This window comes from Mesoplodon bidens (genome assembly GCF_964165515.1).
Source record: "Mesoplodon bidens genome assembly, chromosome: 18".
NCBI classification, from domain to species: Eukaryota; Metazoa; Chordata; class Mammalia; order Artiodactyla; family Ziphiidae; genus Mesoplodon; species Mesoplodon bidens.
Window position 1 is genome coordinate 16,193,562 of NC_138175.1, and position 23,696 is coordinate 16,217,257.

The 23,696-nt window shown below is 37.8% G+C and overlaps 1 protein-coding gene across 1 annotated transcript in view; it reads left to right on the top strand.

The window, feature by feature from the left end:
* Positions 1–23,696, top strand: part of LOC308605327 (uncharacterized protein) — a 198,165-nt gene that overhangs the window by 55,489 nt on the left and 118,980 nt on the right. Inside the window, exon 3 of the mRNA XM_081215231.1 lies at positions 14,993–15,068. The gene's annotated coding sequence lies outside the window, so the exon portion shown is untranslated. The remainder of the gene's footprint in view (positions 1–14,992; positions 15,069–23,696) is intronic.

A 23,696-nucleotide genomic window follows, 5' to 3' on the forward strand; every position in this document is an offset into this window, starting at 1 on the left:
AAGGCCTGTGTTTCCTTATTGATTTTCTCTCTGGATGATCTCTCTGTTGATGAAAGTGGGGTGTTAATGTCCCCCACTATTATTGTGTTACTGTTGATTTCTCCCTTTATGGCTGTTAGTATTTGCCTTATATATTGAGGTGCTCCCATGTTGGGTGCATATATGTTTACAATTGTTATATCGTCTTCTTGGATTGATCGCTTGATCATTATGTAGTGTCCTTCTTTGTTTCTTATAACAGTCTTTATTTTAAAGCCTATTTTGTCTGATATGAGTATTGTTACTCCAGGTTCTTTTGATTTCCATATGCATGGATTAATACCTTTTTCCATCTCCTCATTTTCATTCTGTACGTGTCCCTAGATCTGAAGTGGGTCTCTTATACATAGCATATATACAGGTCTTGTTTTTGTATCCATTCAGCCGTTCTATATCTTTTGGTTGGAGAGTTTAATCCACTTACATTTAAGGTAATTATCGATATGAATATTCTTTTTTCAAATTTTTTATTCTTTTTCAAATTGTTTTCTCATTCATGTTATTATAGAATAATGAACAGAGTTCCCTGTGCTATACAGTAGGTCCTTGTTGGTTATGTGTTTTAAATATAGCAGTATGTACATGTCAATTGCAAGCTCCCAATCCATCCCTGTCCCCCACCCTTCCCCCGGGGTAATCATAAGTCCAATTCAAATATTCTTATTGCCATTTTGTTAATTGTTTTGGATTTGTTTTTGAAGGTCTTTTTTCTTCCTCTTTTGTTCTCTTCTCTTTAGTATTGTGTTTGGATTGCTTTTTCTTTTTTGCGTGTGTATCCAATGTAGATTTTTAGTTTGTGATTTCCATGAGATTTTGATATAGCTGGCTATATATATAAAAATTGTTTCAAGCTTCTGGTGTCTTATTTTCAAATGCATTTCCCATATCTTGCATTTGTACTCTCCTCATGGTTGCTGGTTTTGATATCATATTTGTGTGTCGATGATTTCCTACCTTTACTTTATATTTGCCTTTACTGGTGTGCTTTCCCATTCATAATTTTCTTGATTGTAGTTGTGCCAAATCCCTTAGGATTTGAAGTAAAGACGGTTTTGTGGTGCTGAATTCTCTTAGCTTTTGCTTGTCTATAAATCTTGTGATGTCTCCGTTGAATCTGAATAAAAGCTTTGCTAGGTAGAGTGTTGTGGTTGTTTCCCTTTCATCACTTTAAATATATTGTGCCACTCCCTTCTGGCCTGCATAGTTTTTGCTGAAAAATCAGCTGATAACCTTATGAGGATTCCCTTGTATGTTATGTGTTGCTTTTCCCTTGCTCCTTTTTGTATTTTTTCTGTGTCTTGAATTTTTGTCAGTTTGATTAATACATTTCTCAGCATGTTTATCCTTGGATTTATCTTGTTTGGGACTTCCTGGACTTGAGCAAGTGTTTCTTTTCTTATGTTAGGGAAGTTTTCCGCTATAATCTCTTCAAATATTTTCTCTCTTCTCCCCCTGGGACCTCTATTATGTGAATGTTGGTGCATTTAATGCTGTCCCATAGGTCTCTTATACTGTTGTCATTTCTTTTCATTCTTTTTTTCTTTATTCTGTTTTGCAGCTGTGATTTCCACAATTGTGTCTTCCAGCTCACTTATCTGTTCTTCTGACTCAGTCATTCTGCTATTGATTCCTTCTAAAGTATTTTTCTCTCCAGTTGTTGTGTATTGTTCATCTCTGTTTGTTTGTTCTTTAAATCTTCTAGCTTTTTGTTAAACATCTTTTGTAATTCTCAATCTGTGCCTGCGTTCTTTTTCCAAGATCTTGGATTATCTTTACTATCATTACTCTGAACTCTTTTTCAGGTAGGTTGCCTATTTCCACGTCATTTAGTTGTTCTAGTGGGTTTTTATCTTGTTCCTTTGTCTGGAATATATTTCTCTGCTGTCTCATTTTGTCTCACTTTCTGTGTTGTGGTCTCCTTTCCACTGGCTCTTGGATCATCGCCCCTCTTGCTTCTGGTGTCTGCCCTCTGCTGGGTCAGGTAGTCCTGAGGCTTGTGAAGGCTTCCTGGTGGGAGGGACTGATGCCTGCCCACTTGTGGATAGAAATGGGGTTGTCCCTCTGGTGGGCAGGCCTGTGTCATGGGGTGTGTTTAGAGGTGGCTGTGAACTCCGTATGGCTTTAGGCACCCTGCCTGCTGGTGGGTGGGGCTGTGTTCCTATCCTGCTGATTGTTTGGCCTGAGGCATTCTAGCACTGAAGTCTGTAGGCTTTTTGGTCTGGCAACATCTTGATGCCAAAATGGTGACCTCTGGGAGAGCTCACACTGATCAATATTCTCTGGGGCCTCTGCCACCAGCGTTCTTGCCCCCACAGTGAGCCATGGCTGACCCCTGCCTCCCCAGGAGACCCTTCAAAATTCATAGGGAAGTCCAGCCCTGGCTCCTATGGAATTATTGGTTTGTGCTGAGTCCCAGTGTACGTGAAACCTTGTGTGTGCCCTCCAGGAGTGGAGTCCCTGTTTTCCCCAGTCCTGTGGAGCTTCTGCACTCAAGCCCTGCTGGCCTTCAAATCCAATTGCCCTGCGGGTTCCTCCTCTCCATGCCAGATCCTCATGCTGAGACCTGACGTGGGGCTCAGGACTCTCTCTCGTGGGATAATCTCTGCAATATAATTATTTCCTCGTTTGTGGGTCACCCACCTGGTGGTTATAGGATTGATTATGTTGTGAAAGAACCCCTATTACTCTCTCCCTGTGGCTTCTTTTTTTCTTTGAATGTAAAATATGTTTTTTGGTAGGTTCCAGTCTTTTTTTTATTATTATTATTTATGGCTATGTTGGGTCTTTGTTGCTGCATGTGGGCTTTCTCTAGTTGCAGCGAGCAGGGGCTACTCTTCATTGCAGTGCACGGGGTTCTCATTGTGATGGCTTCTCTTGTTGCAGAGCACAGGCTCTAGGTGCGCAGGCTTCAGTAGTTGTGGCACACGGGCTCAGTAGTTGTGGCTCGCGGGCTCCAGAGCGCAGGCTCAGTAGTTGTGGCTCATGGGCTTAGGTGCTCCTCAGCATGTGGGATCTTCCCGAACCAGGGCTCAAACCAGTGTCCCCTGCATTGGCAGGCAGATTCTTAACCACTGCGCCACCAGGGAAGTCCAGTTCCTGTCTTTTTTGTTGATGGCTATTCAACAGTTAGTTGTGATTTTGGTGTTTTTGTGAGAGGAGGTGAGCTCAAATCCTTCTGTTCCACCATGTCTTCTGGAATTGAGGGGCTCCTTTTAGTTTGGACGCTTGCTGCCTCTTTCCTCAGTGTGTGCTGGCCGTTATCCCCTTGAGTGGTGCAGACATGCACAATGTACATAGTGGTGCATGATAAAATGGATTGTTTTAATACTGACATAGTACTGTAATTTTGTGAATGTCTTATAATTTCAGGGAATAGTTTAAATAGAATTTCAGCTTTGGGTGCTAGCAGTGCAGTTTAGGCTTCTTCCTTGAGTCTTAGGGAAGTGTGTCATTTTCCTTTTCTGGTTTACAAGACCAGGGTAATGTGTTATATTACAAAGTCTCTTCATTTTGGGAACTTGTTTTCAATAATGCTAGTTACTGGCATTAGCACTAAAATTGAAAGAAAGTATAAAATAGATACAGGTTGTCCGATGATGATGAGCAAGTGTAAGGGGTGTGCAGGTACAGCGGCCCTTGTGCACACCTGGGACAGCAGAGGCAGCGCTTGACACCTGCTTGTGGGTCTTGTAGCGGTGACCTGTGCCTGCTCCTGGAGCCCATGATGGCGGCAGCAACTCACACCTGAACCCGGTGCTGCTTTGGGTGGTATTGTTGCCTGAGAGTGCTCACAGGGAGCTCTTATGGTGGTCTCTCCTTTCCTCATGTTCCCCACAGTAATGGTGCCTTGCCTCTCTGGTGGGTACACACTCAGTTGCCACAGTCCAGCCTCTTCAGGCTGTCTCTGTGCAGCCATCTCCAGTCCTCTCTGTGCACTGGGATAGGACCCAGCCCCTAACCCTATTGACAGACGAGTGTGTCAGGCTGGGGAGTGCAGGGCAGTGGTGCTGACCTTCTGTGCAGGCTACTCTCCATTTTTCCTTCCACAAACCAGTTGCTGCACTCTACTTCTAGGCTCCAAAACACCCCTCCATCCAGGTTGATCTTCCCACAGATGAGGAGACTTCCCTGGGTGAGGGAACCATTCCTCCTTCACAGCTCCCTCCCTGGGGTGCAGGCCCTGTCCCAATTCCTTCTTTTTCTTTTTCCTCTTGTTGCATCCAGTTACGTGGAGGTTTTCTTGCCTTTTTGGAAGTCTGAGGTCTTCCTTTAGTGTTCAGTAGATGTTCTGTGTGAATTGTTCCACTTGTAGATGTATTTTTTAAAATTTATTTATTTATTTATTTATTTATTTTTGGCTCTGTTGGGTCTTCATTGCTGCACACAGGCTTTCTCTAGTTGTGGTGAGTGGAGGCTACTCCTTGTTGTGGTGCACGAGCTTCTCATTGCAGTGGCTTCTCTTGTTGCAGAGCACGGCCTCTAGGTGCTCAGGCTTCAGTAGTTGTGGGTCGCGGGCTCTAGAGTGCAGGCTCAGTAGTTGTGGTGCACGGGCTTAGTTGCTCCGCGGCATGGGGGATCTTCCCAGACCAGGGATGGAACCTGTGTCCCTGGCATTGGCAGGCAGAGTTTTATCCACTGCACCACCAAGGAAGCCCTGTAGGTGTATTTTTAATGTTTTTGTGGGAGAATGTGAGCTCCCTGTCCTACTGCTTTGCCATCTTGATCCTCTCCCATCCCCACAATTCTTTTTGAGACATGTTCTTCTCTCCACACTTGAATTACAGATACTCGGGTGTGTATCACATTCTTGTGGGACTATGCCTTTTATATTTCTTAAAGTCACCATTTTCCTCCCATAGAGATGATCTGCAGGGCACCTCTTCAGTTCTTCCAGAGGTCTTAACAAAAAGTCTAATAGCCATGCCCTTGATTTGCTCTTTACTTGATACCCTGGGTTCGGTCTTCTCCCTGAAGCTGTTTCTTAATGGCTACAGCTTTTATTTGATAAGAAAGTTTTATTTTCCAATCCTGAAATGTCTGGGCAATTTGTAGTCTCTTTAATTCTGCTTGCAAACAGACCACTTTTTTCTGAAGTAATCTCTTTCTTGTATAATCTGACCAGGTACAGCTAGAAACAAACATTTTGTACATTTAACATTTTCCCTCAAATTCTACTCCCCCAACCTTTTATTAGCTCCCCCAAGTTTATTAAATAATTTTTTTGTCAGAAAATCCCATGCAACATTTTTATAAAATGTTTTGCCATTACATGAGTCATTATTTTCCTAGTCTTCCTTAATGATTTCCTTGCCATTTTTACAGCTTCTTATTACAGTTTCCTTACTACCTGCTTCCTGGTTTCAAATCTACTCTTATATATTTTAGGTTTTTACTACTGGAGCACCCCACTTATATCTTAACCATCTTCTATATCTGTTCACTTTTGCCACAATAATGCCCCTGATTCAGTGGCTTAAAACAAAAATAATTTATTTCTTCTCAGACATCTTGGGAGGAGTTGATAGGCTTAGCTTGGCTCCAAACTGAAATTTGAGTAAAGATCAGGTTTTCTTCCTTGGACCACCAGTATAGTCAGGGCATATTCTTAGGATGATGGTAGAAGCATGGGAAAGTTAAACTGAACAAGCACATTTTAAGTCTTTGTATGCAGTATAGCTATTAACATCTCGAAGCCAAAAAGATTCCTATGACTGAGCCCAAAGGCAAAGTTCAGGGAGGTACTCTGCCTCTAGTGGAAGGAAGAGCAGTCACATGACAAAGGATGTAGATACTGGAAGGGATGAAGAACTAGGGTCAGTAATACAGTGTACCAAATAATTTAAACACTAATCGAAAGAAATATGTGAATGCTATATTAAGATCATATAAAGTCATTTAAAAATATTAGTTATAAACAGTGACATTTCTTGACAAAATAATTCACCTGGAAGCTAAAATAATTCTAAGTAGGTATGTACCTAATAACATAGCCTCAAAATATAGAACACAAAAATGTATAAGACAGAAGGAGAAATATGGAAATTCATTATCACAGTGGGAGATTTTAACACACCATTCTCAATGACTTTTAGAATATGCAGACAAAAATTAATAGAAGGAAAATTTGAACAACTCAGTTAACAAACTTGATTGATTTATCTTGTATGTAAAACTTCAGAATGCATATGACAGCTACATAATGCCCATTATTAAATACTTTTTATTGAAGTATAGTTGATTCACAATGTTTTATTAGTTTCAGGTATATAGCAAAGTGACTCAGGTATATATAGATATACTTTTTCAGATACTTTTCTATCATAGGTTATTACAAGATACTGAATATTAGTTTCCTGTGCTATACAGTAGGTCCTTGTTGTTTACCTATTTTATGTGTAGTAGTGTCTATCTGTTAATTCCAAACTCCTAATTTATCCCTCTAGCTCCCTTTCCCCTTTGGTAACCGTAAGTTTGTTTTCTATTTCTGTGAGTCTATTTCTGTTTTGTAAATAAGTTCATTTGTATATTTTTTTAGATTCTACATATAAGTGATATCATATAATATTTGTATTCCTCTGTCTGACTTATAATACTCATTATTTTTAAGTGCACACAGAATAATTTGTAGTCCCGCCACACAGATATTATCAAAAAATGTCAAAATATTGAAACAGTACAGTATTTTCTCAGATCACTATGGAATTAGACTAGAAAAGAATATCATAAAGGTAATTAGAAAAGTCTCATATATTTGGAGATTTTTAAATATACTGTTAAATATCCCATGTCTCAAGGGAAAAAAATCACAATGGAAAAATAGAGAATATTTTTAAGTAAATAATAATGAAAATATTACATAACAAAACTTGTAAGAGTATAGCTAAAGCATTCTTAGAAGGAAAATTTTGGCTTTAGATGCATATATTAGAAAAGAAGAAAAACTGAAAACTCATGATCTAAGCATCCATCTGAAGAAGGTAAAAACAAGAACAAATTAAAACCAAAAGAAGCTAGAAGAAAAAAAATAAAGATAATGAACATTCAACAAATCAACAAAGGCAAAGGTTGTTTCTTGATATAATTAAAATTGATCTTTATTCCCAGGCAAGACTCATCATAAACTCATCATTTTTTTGAAAAAGGCATAACTAACCAAATTCAGGAATTAAAAAATGAGGAACCTTACTATATATTCTAATTCACTATTTGGCAACCTATAGTAATATTAACAGTGTTCTGCTTGTGATATCACTTTTCATTGCATAAATAATCTATAATGCTCATGTATATAATTTAGAAAAAAAGATACCAAAATAAAATATAGTCTCACCACTTAGGAAAAAGTGTTTTCAATCCTAGATGCACATTGGAATCACCTAGAATGCATAATTTAAATATCAACACTTGGACCCCTTAGAGGACCAATTAAATCAGAATTTCTAATTGTGTCCCTACATCAGTTTATTTTTTAAATTCCCCAGTTGATTTTAATATGCAGTCACATTTGTGAACAACTGATATAGAAAATGATAACATTTTGATGTTGTCCTTTCAGTCTTTTTGCTTACATAGACATACACTATGGAATTTTTATATAAATAGGTTCTTACTAAGCATGCAACTTGGAAACCTTTTAAAGTTTAAAATCTAAATCATTTAGATTTACCAACATGTCATAAATATCTTTCCATACCAGTGAATATATTTCTACCACTGCATTTTTAATAGTTACATAATATTCCATTATATGGATTTATTATCACTTATATAACTAATCCACAATTATTGGGCACTTAAATATTCAATAGTATAAACACAATGCTAAGAGAATATCCTTATAAAAGTGCTTTTCACACGTCTATAAAAAGCACTCGTTAAAAAATTATTTATTCAAATACTTTCGTACCAGTATAATACAAATAGTTTGTGACAGTTGGTAGCTAAATTTTCATCTTAGATGCTCACCCAGGCATCATGTAGGTTATTTCCGTTGAAAGAGATGTAATATCTTTATCTTACTAACTATATCATCTGTAACCCAGTGCCTGATATACAGGAGGCACACAAAAATATTTGTTGAACAAGTGAATAAATTTAATTCCTTGGAATTACCTCGAATTCCTAGAGTATATGGACCAGTCACATTCAAAAGAAAGATAACTTGGGAGCAAATCCAGTGTGCAATGCCAAACTTGGAATCTGTGACCTAAAACCTTTTACTTTCTAATTAATAATTAAGAAACAAAATAGTTATTGAGATCTTTGCTTAGTTAGCCATGACACTTTAAATATGGCCATTTCAGCATGTACATTTTAAGCTACCATTTATTGAATGTTTTATATCCATTATCTTATTTAATCTTCCCAATCACCCTGTATAGTGAATACTATTATTATCTTCATTTGAAAGGCGAGATTCAGTGAGGTGAGGTGATATGCTTAAGGTCATAGAACCAGCAAAATTCAGAACTAGGAATTCATCTCTGGTTTGTCTGGCAGGAAAAAAAGTACTTTTTAACCACTGTACCTCCTAGGTATTTTGGCTTTCTGATGCGTTGGAGTATAATAATTTTTGGTGTTGCAATAAAAAATAACGTCCTTATAACACTAATACATGATGACGGAGAAATATTAGAAAATTCAGATAAGCAAAAAGAATACAAATTATACCTAAACTAATTCTGTTATCCTTTGGGGGAGCAGTACTTTTTATCAATCTGAAAGAAGTACTTCACACTTCTGAAATTATTACATTCCCCATCATTCATTTTTGTTCACTGTCTATAATCTTACTTTGAAATTTGGGTACTTGACATGCATGGAAGAAGCAGGACAGCATATATATTTTAAACTGACCATTGGCTATTTCTTCCCCAAGCATTCATTCATTGATAATTCAATCATAGATTTTTATTACACTCCTGTTTTGTTCCATACATTCTGCTACCTTTTGAGAATACAACAGTGATCAAAAACAGACATGGTCCCTGCTCTCATGGAACTCTCAGTGGATATGTGACATGAATTAAAAATGACATAAATAAAAGTAAACCTGCAACTGTAATAAGCACTATGCAAGAGAAGGATGTGAGTTTGTAAGAAGAGAATTTGACCTAGTCAGAAAGGCTTTCTTGATTAAATAAGTAAGCTGATATTTGAAGGAAAGGTAAAGTAAAGAAGGAGGAGCCTTCCAAGGAAAGGTAATAAATAATATTTGCAAAGCCCTGAGAAAAAGGAGACCTGGAAAATGAGGAATATAGAAAGAAAACTGGCATGGCTAAGGATACAGAAAGCAGCTGGAGACTGTTATATAAGATGTGGCTGGAGAAGAAAGTAGGACCTTCTAAGCTATGCAAAAGTCCTGAGGCAGGATCATACCTGGTATACTGAAGGATCAGCAAGGATTCCAGCATGGCTAGGGTAGCATAAACAAGGATGGTAGAAAATGAGACTAGAGAGTCAACAAGGTGCCAGATAGTCTTGTAATGCTGCTCAATAGCAGTTTCTGCAGTGATAGAAATGTTCTGTATCTGCTGTCCACTGATAGCCACTATTCACTTGAAATTGAGCACTCAAAATATAGCTAGTACAATTGAGGAACTCAGTGCTTAGTTTAATTTAATTTTAATTTTAATAGCCTCTAGCTGCAATGATGTCCAGTATAGTGGCTGTTGAACATGGAAGTGTGGCTAATGTAGCTGGAGAACTTAATTTTAAATTAAATTAAATTAAATTAAATTGAAATAGTCATGTGTGACTACCATATTGTATAGTACAGCTAAAGCCTTCTGGCCTTTGGGTTTTACTCTGAAATAAATTTAAATTGCCAGAGACCTATAGCCAAATTTGTATTTTGTTTTACTTTTAAGCAAAGTAATGAAGTTGTTTTTTATTTTTTTATTTTTTTGCGGTACGCGGGCCTCTCACTGTTTTGGCCGGAGCAGAGGCTCTGGACGCGCAGGCTCAGCGGCTGTGGCTCACGGGCCCAGCCGCTCCGCGGCATGTGGGATCTTCCTGGACCAGGGCACGAACCCGTGTCCCCTGCATTGGCAGGCGGACTCTCAACCACGGTGCCACCAGGGAAGCCCAAGTTTTCTTTTTTGATAGGATAAATGAGAAGTGAAGGTATATGAAAATCTAAAGAAATACATCATTTCCTTGACTCTCATTTTAAATTGATATCTTGAGATGTATTGTATCTCAGAAGGTGAAATGTATGTAATTAGAGCATATCTAACTTTTTCTTTCCTGCCTCAGCTTAAATGTCTCATTTTCATTAAAGCCATCCCTGACCCCCTGCCGATGAGGTAGGTCCTCCCATTTAACATTCTCATAGAGCACTGCTCTTCCTCTTCATGTCTTGCCATATGTTAATCTATGTAGATATTTGTATAACTATTTAATATCTTTACCACAACTCCTAACCACGTATAAGATTATTATTTAGGGCAGGAACCGTGTCTTATTCGCACTGATTCCACAGCACATAGAATCATAGTAGGCCCTTAATGAATATTTGAAAACTGAATAAATGAATAAAGAAATGGATAACTATTCAGCAGTCTCTTCTCTACTAAACTGATCCATCTGCTTATTTATCCATACTATCACCCCCCACCTCTGGCCGTGTAGTGTTAGGGACTCTCCTTAACCGTTTATTCATCCCATTTGCTTAAAACTATCGATAAGTGTAAGTCTCAATACTATCCTAATCCATTAAGCAGTCTTTATTGAGAGACCTTTTCCTACCCAATAATAAGGAATTTAACCATCTTAGAGTAAGACCCAAAAGAATTTGTAAAAAGGTAGCTTGGTGACCTCTGTAGCTCAGAACTGAATTACTCTACAGTAATAACCCACTGTCTGTCCCTCAGGTTTCATATAAATGATAAGAGTCTATTTTAAATGAATTGCCCATTTTGAGGCAGAGTAGTAATGTATATGACGAATGGCAGTTGTCTCATGGCATTTCGCTTAGCTAGCTTTACACAATTCCATCATCGTTAGGTTACTTAAGGATGTATATGCCCTTCTGTTGAGTTTGTCTTTGGGATTCAGTCTTACCGAGGACCCTCAGTTCTAGTTCTGCAGCACCTGACACTGACTTTCAGTTACTTTGGTCTGCAGTGGGACTGTTTTCTCTACTATATAAGAGAGTTGGAGGACTGTCGGAACATCTTAGTATAACTTCTGAATTGTACTAAGAAATAGAAACTTACCATTGAGCTATTTCCTCTCATGAAACATACAGTGATACTTAGGCCTGAAGTCAGCATCCAGTGACCTGGGTTTCACTCTTAGCCTGCCTCCAACTCAGTGTGTCACCTTCAATGTACTTAATCACTCTGTTCTTCAACCTAGAACCTGCAAAGAGAATCTGTCCTAATCCCTACCTTCCGCAGTGATATTAGAAATAATAAAATAATTCACCTCTGTGAAGCACACTAAAATCCTACAAAACCAATTCTATGCAAAGATTGTTAAATGTGTATGTATAGGATGGCTGGTGTTTCGAGCCAGGAAAACAGTAGCGCCTACTCAGGTCACCACCACAGGAGGCCTCTTAAAAACAGGTTGACTCAGCTATGTCATGGCTTATGATTTTTATTGATACATAGTTCTCTTTTACTGCCAAAAGAAAAACTGTGAGTCTGGAAGGAAGAATTAAAAGTAGTAGCTTCTTAGGAAATTAGTGCTGTAATGAACTATGTCAGTTTGTTCTTTAAGCAGGTCTGGCAATTACCCTGGAATTCTAGGCCTTCATATTTTTTCCAAGTGTTTTTCTTTATGCTTCATCATTCCTGATGAAAGAAATGAAATAGTTAAGAGAAAAGCTACAGGTTGTTCTGAAAAGACACCAAGTTTCTCAGAGAAGTGGTTATCTTTGGTGGTGCTCTGACCAACAGTGCTGAGAGCCACACTGGTCCAGTGAGTAAAGCATGGCTTTTTTGAGTCATAATACGCTGTACCTTTTCTATTCCCATTGCTGCTTCCAGTATTTCTTATCTCCTGCCCTGGCAAATCATCCTCTCTCTCTCTCTCTCTCTCTCTCTCTCTCTCTCTCTCTCTCTCTCTCTCTCTCTCTCTCTCACACACACACACACACACACACACACTCTCTCTCTCTCTCTCTCTCTCTCTCTCTCTCTCTCTCTCCCCCCCGTCCAGTGCACCCAGTGGTGGGGGGAGGGGGCAAAAAAGACAAAGTCATTTATATAATGTGTCTCCCTGCTGAGCCCCTAATGGCCGAAGCTTTTGTTCTGCATTCAGTGGCTGCGTGTGATGGGCAGGAAGCCGCAGTCTCCCTTTGTTCCATGGCCTTATTCAGCAATTTAGATCCATCATAAAAATCAAATATGCATGTTGCAATCGCCTTGCCTACAGCAGCTTCAATTTTCACCTTTCTTTATTTTGAACTCCACAGGGGAAAAAAGAGGAGGAAGGGAGAAAGGGAGAATGGGGGGGTGGGTAGGAAATTGTTCTGTGTTTTTGCTTAGTGGACTGTGAAAATAGGCAGTAATGAAAAAATATATTTTTAATCTCATAGATACATCCCATTCAAAACAGCACATACCACCAAACCAGGCTGGTAGAATCCCTTCTGAAAATGCCCTCAAACCATACCAGTTAGCTAAGGCTCCAAAACTGGATTTGAAATGATGGGAAAAGAGAAAAGCATGAGAGTATTACAAAAGAGTAGAAACAGGCAGACTGTCGGGCTTGAGGAGTCATCCTTTTCAGAGAGGTGACACTACACCACTTCTAATTATGGCCAAAAAGAATGTTTTATGTTCAGCTGACAGTCGTGAGTTTCTTTTGTAAAAGAAATGATTTGGGGAAAGGGTTCATAGAGAGAGTGAGAAAGAGATTACTTTTAAAGATATATTTCCTCTCCAAATAAAAATGAACACATTGACAGAGATGTTTTTGTCCACTTATTGATTTGCACACTATATTTTAAAATTTCCCAGAACTTCAAAGGATGTGCTCCCTGAGGTTCAAATAAATTTGCATCAGCAGCTTTGATATTGATTATTCAGAAAAATACAGAAACCCTTTACCTATTTCATTATTAGACTTAAGCAATGGCTGTACAGAGGGGTTCGTGCCCTAATATAAACAATATGGCCAATATTTATTCGATTTATTAAAAAAATGAAAGATCTGAAGAACTGTGCCTCTTTATGCCTGGTTTCACTTACAGTATAGATTCTTGAAGGCTCAGGCTAAAGTTGAAGCCGACCAGTTTGAAGATTCTTTGCCTGTTCTTATAAATGGACCTTTTTTAGGGTAATTCCAGGGAGGTTTGCTGGAGGCAACATTAGACAGTCACTGAACATAATATAGCACGGATGCACACTAAGAGTGATCTTGGGGATCATTCAAGGTTGAAAAGCTTTTGATTGTCTTGAGTGGAGCTTCTTCTGGAAGATGTACTGAATGAGTCTGGGATCAAAACCAATTTCACAAGTTTGATCCAGTTGTAATATGGAAATCTACCAGATTCTGCTATGACTAATTAGAGATGTGTAAGGAGGGTTTCTCTTTCCCAACATTATTGATTTTCCTTTCAAACCCCCCAGTTTCACAGAGAAAACCTCTGGCATTTAAAGGTGTTCAATTTACTACAGTTCACTGATGCATGTAATCTTTGCTAACTGCATCCCATTTTCTCTGAACTTGGTTTTTCAGGCCCTCTTATGTTCTGGGTGTGTTTTAGATTTACTTTAGGTTTTAAGTGAAATCAAAGATGCACCCAGGACGCACAAGCACTGAGAGGATAAATTTAATATTGAATTTTTTTTAGTTGTAATTTTTCCCTTCCCTCCATTGGAAATACGGGGAATTATCCATGCCCATAAAAAAAGTGTAATTTTAAAAAGTAGATTCTACACAATTTAAGCTTACATATGAGTCAGGGGATTTATGTCTCCAATCTTATCTGTCCTGGAAAAAGTGAAAAAATTAAGATGGCTAATAGTACTTGGAATTTAAAACATTGGAGAAAATCTGTGATTGAATAGCATAACTCAGGCAAAAGCTATGGCTCTATGCCACCTCAACTCCTCTCTCCCCACCCCATCTTTTAACACTGCCCCATATCTTTTAGAATACTGTGAACAGATATCATACCCTGTTAACTTTTCATTAAAGTCCAGGTCATATGCTGGCACTTTATGTTTTCAACTTCTCTCATGAGGAAAGAAGCTAGATAGATGTATCAGATGATAAACATTGCATATTGGAGAGTGAAGCCTTTTCTCTTTGAATTTAAGATAATTTAATATATAAGGTGTATCTTTAATTGAACATTTTCCTCTCCTCTTTCATATGGGAACTTTTTTTGGTCCTTAGCTCTCTCTCCTTAAGAAATAAATTGTAGAAGGCACAGAGGTAAAAATGGTTTGACAATTTTCTTGACCAGTCCTTCCTTTTCAGGGCACCTGGTTTACATTTCAGGTCATTCCAACTACGAACATTATTCTTACCTATGCTTTACACATAAATGTTAGATTTCCTTTCCCTCAAGATTTGAGAGTCCTCAGAGTGCTTCTTTCCCCTCGCTATTAAATCCATGTTGAACTAATGACAAGTCTCAATATATACAGTCTGTACATATATATATATGTATATATAGAGAGATTTTATATAGATAGTCTATATATAGAGCCTGTCTCTCTATATATACAGTCATGTAGAAGTTGAGGGTACAGCCTCCAGAATTATACATTCTCTGTTCCAATTCTTTTCCATCCTTGACCAGCTCTATGACCTTGGGAAATTTAGGCCTTAGTGTCTTCATTTGTAAAATGAGTATACGAAGATAATAGCACCTAATTCATAGGATGGTGAGAATTAAAAGAGATTCTGTAAAATGTTGTTTCAGGTTGGGTTCCTAGGGAAGCAAACTCTCAGGTCAAACTTAACATTCAGGATGTTTATTATTTATTAGGACGTGCATTTTGGATCAACACCTGTGGCAAATGAGCTGTACTGCATCCCAACAAAGACCTCAGCCAACCCCATAGGTAAGTTTTTTCAGTGAGAGCTGACAATTGAGGGCTGTCTTCTTTTAGGACTCCCATCAACTGGTGAAATAAGTCCTTCATTCCTGAGGGGGATCTGGGTGGCATGTTACAATGTCTACCAGAAGTATTTAGTAAGTGTTCAAGAAATATTAGTTATATAGTAGTAACAGTGTATATTTACCTACTAGACCATTCTTATTTGTCATGATCCCAAACAGTTGCTCCCATTATATATTTTAATTACAAGAGGCAGTATAGTGTTGTGGGAAGAGCATAGCTCTGGAACTGGACTTCTGGGTTTGAGTCCCATTTCCCCAACTCTTTGAATAGTGCCAGGCATGTGATATACTCTCTTGTGCTTATTGTTATTACTATTTTCTTTCTTCTCTTAAGTTAGACACGTAGGTACTTTGGAATCAGAGAATTCTTGGTAAAAAACCCAGCTCTATCACTTACCAGCTGTTTTGATCATGGGCATGTTATTTAATGTGATACTCAGTTTTCACATCTATAAAATAGAAATAATGATGTCCTTCATAGAACGCACTAAGAACATGAAGGAATTATGAGCCTGTGTTTCAGTTCCTTATCCGAAATACGGGAATATCTTACCCTTGGGATGTTGTGCAGATTATGTGAGCTCATATATGAAAAGCACATAGAATGATGCCTGACACGAGGTACACATTCAGCTAAGCGTTAGGTATACGACAACTGTATAAAGCCCTCCACATAGTGCCTTGCATCTTCAGAACAGAAGAGGAGAAATAGACTTAAATGTTGCATAAATACAATATGGATGAACAAAGAGAATGATAGAATCTCCAACCCTAAGAGAGGCTAGACCCAAAGAATATTCTTAATTTACCTAGAATAGCTGTGTACATGTGTTCCCAAAGAAAAGAGAAGATTCTTTTTTTCCTATGCATAATGAAAAGGTTATTTTTTTAATTTTTAATTTAATTTTTATTTCATATTGGAGTATAGTTGATTTACAATGTTGTGTTAGTTACTGGTGTACAGCAAAGTGATTCAGTTATACATACATATATATACATTCTTTTTCAGATTCTTTTCCCATATAAGTTATTACAGAATATTGAGTAGAGTTCCCTGTGCTATACAGTAGGTCCTTGCAGATGATCTATTTTATATACAGTCGTGTGTATATGTTAATCCCAAGCTCCTAATTTATCCCTCCCCCCCAACCTTTCCCCTTTGGTAACCCTAAGTTTGTTTTTGAAGTCTGTGAGTCTGTTCTGTTCTGTAAATTCCTTTGTATCATTTTTTAAGATTCCACATATAAGTGATATCTTATGTTATTTGTCTTTCTCTGTCTGACTTCACTTAGTATGATAATCTCTAGGTCCATCCATGTTGCTGAAAATGGCATTATTTCATTCTTTTTTATGGCTGAGTAATATTCCCTTGTATATATTTACCACATCTTCTTTATCCATTACTCTGTAGGTGAACATTTAGGTTGCTTTCATGTCTTGGCTATTGTAAACAACACTGCAGTGAACTTTGGGGTGCATATATCCTTTTGAACCATGTTTTTTTTCCAGACATATGCCCAGGAGTGGGATTGCTGGGTCATATGGTAGCTCTATTTTTAGTTTCTTAAGGAACCTCCATACTGTTCTGCATAGTGGCCGTACCAGTTATCATTCCCACCAACAGTGTAGGAGGGTTCCGTTTTCTCCACACCCTCTCAGTGCATGTGAAACCTTGTGCACACCCTGGAGTCTCTGTTTTCACCAGTCCTATGGAGCTCTTGCACTTGAGCCCTACTGGCCTCAAAGCCAAATGCTCTGGGGACTCCTCTTCTCAATGCCAGATCCCCAGGCTGGGTAGCCTCACATGGGTCTCAGAACTCTCAGTCTTGTGGGAGATCCTCTGTGATATAATTATTTTCTAGTTTGTGGGTCGCCCAGCTGGCAGGTATGGGTTTTGATTATATTGTGAAAGCACCCCTCCTACCATCTTGTTGTGGCTTCTTCTTTGTCTTTAGATGTAGAATATGGTTTTTTTTTGGTAGGTTCCAGTCTTTTTTGGTCAATGGTTCTTCAGCAGTTAGTTGTGATTTTGGTGTTTTCGTGAGAGGGGGTGAGCTCAAGTCCTTGTACTCTGCCATCTTGTCTCTAACCCCTTGGGAAGGTTCTAATGAATCCCCTTCTAGCCCCACAATCCTCTGATTCTGTATTTCCCAAACATTTTAACTATAAATATTACCTGCTAGTGTGTACCTCGCTTGGGCTATATTCTGTTGTCATACTGTCCTTCCTGGTTTCATAATAGCTGATGCCCTTTATAAACATGTCAGAAAGGATCTCAGTTTGGTACAACCATCTGCTATTTCTAACAACTTATAAACGTTTTATCTTTACAGTAGTGTGTGGTAGTAAATAATAAGGTAGTCATAACTTTCTTTTGCACTCCAGCAGAAATAAATAGCCTGAATAAATTCACCTTATTCATACACAGAGTTTTTTTTATTATTATGTTTTAGGTTTAAACACTTCAAAGTGTTAACATTTTACATTAAATTGTTATTTTGACAGGAATTTGATAGTATGATTATGGCCTTTATAATCAATCATGTAGAAAATCATCTTAATTAAACAAAAACTTAAGGAAAAGGAACATTTTGCTTGAGTTTATTCCATAGGAATAAGAGGAAGAGTGGCACAAAATAGAAGCAGACATCTGTGGAAATAAAGGAGAAAAATCTGCAATTCTCAAAATCCTAGACTTCTCTTTTGAGGATATTATCATATAAAGATCTAGGAAATACACAGCTTCAAACATACCCATATATATGGGTATGTATATATAAAAGCTGTATTTTGATGGCAAAGCTATCATCTTCGTCATACTTTGAACTACTGTAGCATCTCCTACCCAGGAATCTCAAATTCCCAGAAATTCTATACATAGTAGTTATTACATGTTAAAATATATGAATCATAGACCTTTTCTTCATGCAAGTCCCTGGGAGTGTATGAATTATATCTCATTGTTTTTAGAACTTTTTCTTTGGGTTCCTCCTGATTATCTCCACTGAAGAGAGACCTGTGCCCTGTTGGTAAGTTTTTTAGAGACTTCATGGCACAGGAATATTCTCAATTATATTTTGTCATTAAGACATCATTCCTCAAGAATTTGAGGAGGCTAGATGGATTGTGGATGTGAGTGTGTGTGTGTAACCCACGAGAAGTTTTTTCTTTTTCGTATCTCTTGTGCTTGGCACGTAGTTGGTGCTCAATAAATAATAATAGTTGAGTGAGTCCATAAACATGTTGTTTTTTTACAGTTATTCTTTTGGGATGCTGTATTTTTATTACATCAATGTCCAAAACAGTTCTGGAATTGCCTTCAGAGCCTGCAGTACAGTCTTTTGAATATACTCATCTTTTCATATCAGTTAACATGTACTGAGTGCCTATGGTGTGTGTGTGTTTATTTATTTATTAATTTATTTATCATCATGATTTCACCCATCAGTAGTTCATTTATTTTTAATTATAGCAATTGCCTGCCAATCTTCCATCTGTTAGTAACTGAGTGCTGAAAAGGGACAATGAAAAATAAGAAATGGTTCCACTCCTCCAAGAGTTATAATTTAGCAATGTATGTACAAATTAAAATGTATGTACAAATTCTATTTGTAGAAGAAGTATCTGAGTGAGTTTCACGGAAGAGATAGCATCTCAGATAGAACTTGATGGATGTGGACAGCAGGCACAGAGAAAATTGTAACCAAGACCCAAAGGCAGAAAAGCGTTTGGTTTGGTCAGAGACTGATGAATAGTAGTTAAGCTAGGGAAAAAAACAGGGAGGTAGATCTCTGGAGCCAGAATCCCTGGGTGAAAATCTCAGTAGTGAAACATATTATCTGCGTTCTTTGACAGGTGACTTGAACTCTGTGTCTTGGTTCCTCATCTGTAAAATGGGGATAATATTTTTACCTACCTTACAGGGTTGATTTGAAGAATAATATGTGTAACCACCTAGAATAATGCTGGGCACATAGCAAGTATTATGTAAGTGTTAGAAGGTGAGAGAGTGGAGAATCTTCCCGGGAAGCCACTGAAAGTTTTTGAGCAAGAGGGCAAAAAGATAGGAGTTATGCTTTGAGAAGGTGATCTTGGTGGTACTGTGCATAATTGATCATCGGGAAGACATTAGTTAAAAGAGAGAGGTCTTGGAAGGAGAAATGAGGGCTTGGACTGGGACATTGACTGAGGGGATGAAAAAGAAAAGATGGATGCAAGAGATATCATAAGGTCCCCAACGACACATGCATACTAACTTCTAAAGCTTTTGAATTGAGAGTATCTTTGTTTTTGAAACAATCAAGAGTAATTTGGAAATAAGTCTAGTGACAAAGGTGGGAGATTTTTAGTTATATAACAAAAAAGATGCATTTTAATAGTAGTTAGGTGGATTTTGTCTATGGCTTCTGAAACTGATACTCAAGGCAATTCCAGAAGAAATTTGCTAGAAAACAAAAAATGTATAGTACATTTATCAATGGAATAGATAGATAATTTTCCCCACTGTAAGGGAAAATCCTCACTTGGTTGTATGAATGTTAGTGTACTTATTTAATCATCAGTAATATTGTACATAATAACTTTTTAATGAAAACATTTAATAAAGTTTAAAAATAAGTCATAATTTATAATGATAATTTCTTGCATACATTCTATAGAATGAGGATAAAAATACTTAAAGGATAAGGACCATAATTTGGCCTTTTATTCATTTTACTTACCATTTTCTGCTAATATATGTACCTCTTGGATGTTACCACATCTTGTTGATATTCTTTCTTTCTGTTAATATTTGTTTTATATTCTATTAAAAAAATACCAGCTACTTAAAACAGAAAAAGGAAGGGAGGGTGGGCAAGCCAGGATTTGTCAACTTTAGTAACGACAGAAGCTGGAGATGAGACTTCTGTTACACTTGGGTGATCTGAAAGGCTTTGCATAGCTGTTCAAAGATGCATTCTTGCACTGCCATTTTCTATATTCTATTGCAGTCCTGATAACATTGGGTTTATTAAGGGTCTCTTTACCATATTGTTTGCCTTTGTGCAGTTCACTAAATGTTGTCCTCTGTGCTGATTCTATCAGCTTTCTCACTTTATACCTGCCCTGGAATGATGATAAAGGGCCTAAAGTTTCCCTGAAAGAATTTCATATGAAACATTGAACACTATGTTTTACTTAAGACATCCTTTTCAAGTAAATGAACCACAATGCAAGTTTTTAAAGTTAAATTGCTACAAATGTTTCCAAGATAAACATACAACTTATAAATCTTTAAAAATTATAAATTAATTAATACATAACGGGGTATACATTTGCACGATAATCCACAAAATACAATGATTAATAATGAGGAGTCAGTTAGGAAGGACTCTTGTGACTGGAGACTACACCAAGAGCGGGGGTTCTTTTCCACCAGATATGTCCAAGGAACTCGACATCTGTTTTCATTTCCCATAGTGAAAAAAGGTTTGAAACAATGTGTGATATCCTAAAAATGAAACAGAACTCCTTGATGAATTAAGAGCAGAAATCTGGATGGAAGTCATTGTGAACTGTAGTCTCTGCCTCTGGTTGAAAAGAAAAGACAGTAGGAAAATCCTTCAGTCATCAATTTAACCAACAATGTCAAGACTGCCATTGGAGATACTGGAAGGAACTGGGTTCTCTTTGTCAATTCCAACATAGGATTTTCTTATTGATATTTGTTACCTAAGCCTTATTTTGCAAATGAAAACATACAAAACAATCATTTGGCAGCAAAAATGCCAGTAATTATTTTTGAAACATAATTGCTTCTCAGCTTAAGGTTAACCATTTGCTACCTGTATCTTCTGCCAAATCCAAATATAATGGGTTTGCCAAGCCCAGTAGTGGGAGATTGAGCGGCAAGAGACAGATTCAGGCTGCTAATTCTTCAGTATAACATCAGGCCAGTGAAACTGGAATGGGATGGAACCCATGATGGGCACATTCCAAATTCCTAGATAAATCAGCAGAGGAAACATATGAACATCCAAGAGTGTGAGATTGAATTCTCAGCCCTGGATGCCATTCTCTCCTTGAGTACTCAGAAAATTAAAAATTAACTCTTGGTTATAAACAAAAAAATTACCTGCTCTGACTGACTGGTTTTCATTTGTTAGCTATGGCGTCTTAGTCTGTTTGGGCTGCTAAAACAAAACACCATAGACTAGGTGGCTTATAAACAGCAGAAATTTATTTCTCACAGTTCTAGAGACTGGGAAGTCCAAGGTCAAGTTATCAGCAGATTTGGTGTCTGGTGAGAGCCTGCTTCTCGGCTCATAGATGGCTGTCTCTTCTCAGTCTTCACATGGGCAAGAGGTGTGAGGGATTTTTCTGGGGTTTCCTTTATAAGAGTACTAATCCCATTCATGAGAGCTCTGCCCTTATGACCTAAACATCTCCCAAAGGCCTCAGCTTCTAACACTACCACATTGAGGGAATAGGTTTCAGCATACAAATTTGGGGGGAACACAAATATTCAGTCTCTAGCACATGATGTTATCTTGAAGCTATTCAGGGCAGCAAACTTGTACTAGTCTGAAAAGCAGAAATAAAAACTTCATTTTTTTCAGGGACATTTCTGGCAAATGAAAGCAAGAACTTTACTGTCTGTTAGAAATGGCAATAAAAACTCCAAAACTCTTTGAAATAACACATTTTGTTACTCTTCTACATTCTACTGACTGTCCTTCTTACCAGTGCTTTGAAAGGAATTTGAGCAGTAACTGGGCACACAACATGCCAAGAATTTAAATTAAGCTGAGGGCCTTCAAGCAAATAAGACTCCTGATAGCAAACAGAATTCCCTGGTTTATAGGTGTTTTAATATAACCAGTTGTTAAGCAGAATAACCTCCTGTGGGATATTGATTACTGAAGTATATGTAAGCACTTGCTACATTGTGAAGCATCACCAAATGTATCTCCTTTAGGATTGTCCCCATTGACGGATATAGTGGTCATTCATTCACTCAACAAATGTTTACCAAGTGCATACTATGTCCCAACTACTTTTTATAAGTACTAGAAAATAGTAATGACTAAAACATAAAATTTTATGCATAAATATATAAATAAAAGAAAAATGCATAACAAAAATGAATTAATAAAGAAGTTCAGAAAGTGTTAAGTGCTGTGAAGAGAAAAAAGCAGGCTATTGAAATAGAGTATGAGGAAGATTGTGAGTTGTGGGCAGGGAACAAGGAGAAACATTTAAAATAGGTTAGTCAGGAAAGGTCAGTCTGAGGATCTGATAGCTGAACCAGAGCCACGGGTGTTGAGAAGTCTGCCATAAATTCCAGGTGGGGGGAACAAGCATTGTGAAGACTCTGACAGGAACAAACTTGGCTTATTCAAGGAATGACAAGAAGTCCAAGTCATATAGTAAGTAAAGATCCTTGGAACTTGTAATCTTATAGCCACAGCATGACAAATGAATGAGAGAAGATAGGAAATGCTAAAATCTCTTTACTTATAAAGTTTTATTTTTGCATATGTCCTTTCATAGCTAAAAAGACAAGATGAGCCATTTTAAAGAACAGAATTATCTTGACTGTTTTACCACTTTCCCTTAGTGTCCTTAGAAATCTTTACCTTTGAATACCATGCCTCCATTCCTCCTCCTTTGACTATTCAGAAATATTCTCCCCAATGATTACATTTTGATAAAATTTACAGAGGAAATAGAGATTATTTCTTTTATACCTTTTCATTATAATCTTATCAAAGAAAATGGTGGAGAGGAAGATGCTGAAGAAATACATACTATAGTAATTATATCTTTTGAAACAAATTCTGCCTTTGTTATAATAGATTCAGGCCATTGTGTTCCATTAGGTCAATGTCACATGTGAATTTGGGCAGGTTATGTTACCTCTCTTGAACCCCAGTTTCCTCTTCTATAACATGTGGAGGTTGATCTCATAGGGTTGTAAGGATTACATGAGATCATGCACACAGCGTGTTTAGCATAGCACTAGGCACATAGAATAGATCATGGTTATGGAGCACTTACTGTTATCATGAACATCTTCATTCCTTCCAGTCACCTCCCAGTAAACCCCAATAAACTTTTTTTTTTTTTTTTTTTTTTTTTTTTTTTTCTTTTTGCGGTATGCGGGCCTCTCACTGTTGTGGCCTCTCCCGTTGCGGAGCACAGGCTCCAGACGCGCAGGCCCAGAGGCCATGGCTCACGGGCCCAGCCGCTCCGCGGCATATGGGATCCTCCCAGACCGGGGCACGAACCCGTATCCCCTGCATCGGCAGGCGGACTCTCAACCACTGCGCCACCAGGGAGGCCCCCAATAAACTTTTATGTTGGCTTTTCCCTCAGTTCATTCCACTGATCAAATATCTTTCTCTTCCGTGTCCAGCTGAAAGAAATTGTATATTTATGAGACCATCTTTTGGTAACAAGAATGCCAGGAGCCAGTGGTCTACTAAAAACCTAGTATTAATTCAGGCTCCTGTCAAGCTCCTGACAAAGCCTATACACGGTGTAGCTATGCCAAGGATTCCAGAGCATAGGTGAAAATGTGTGAGTA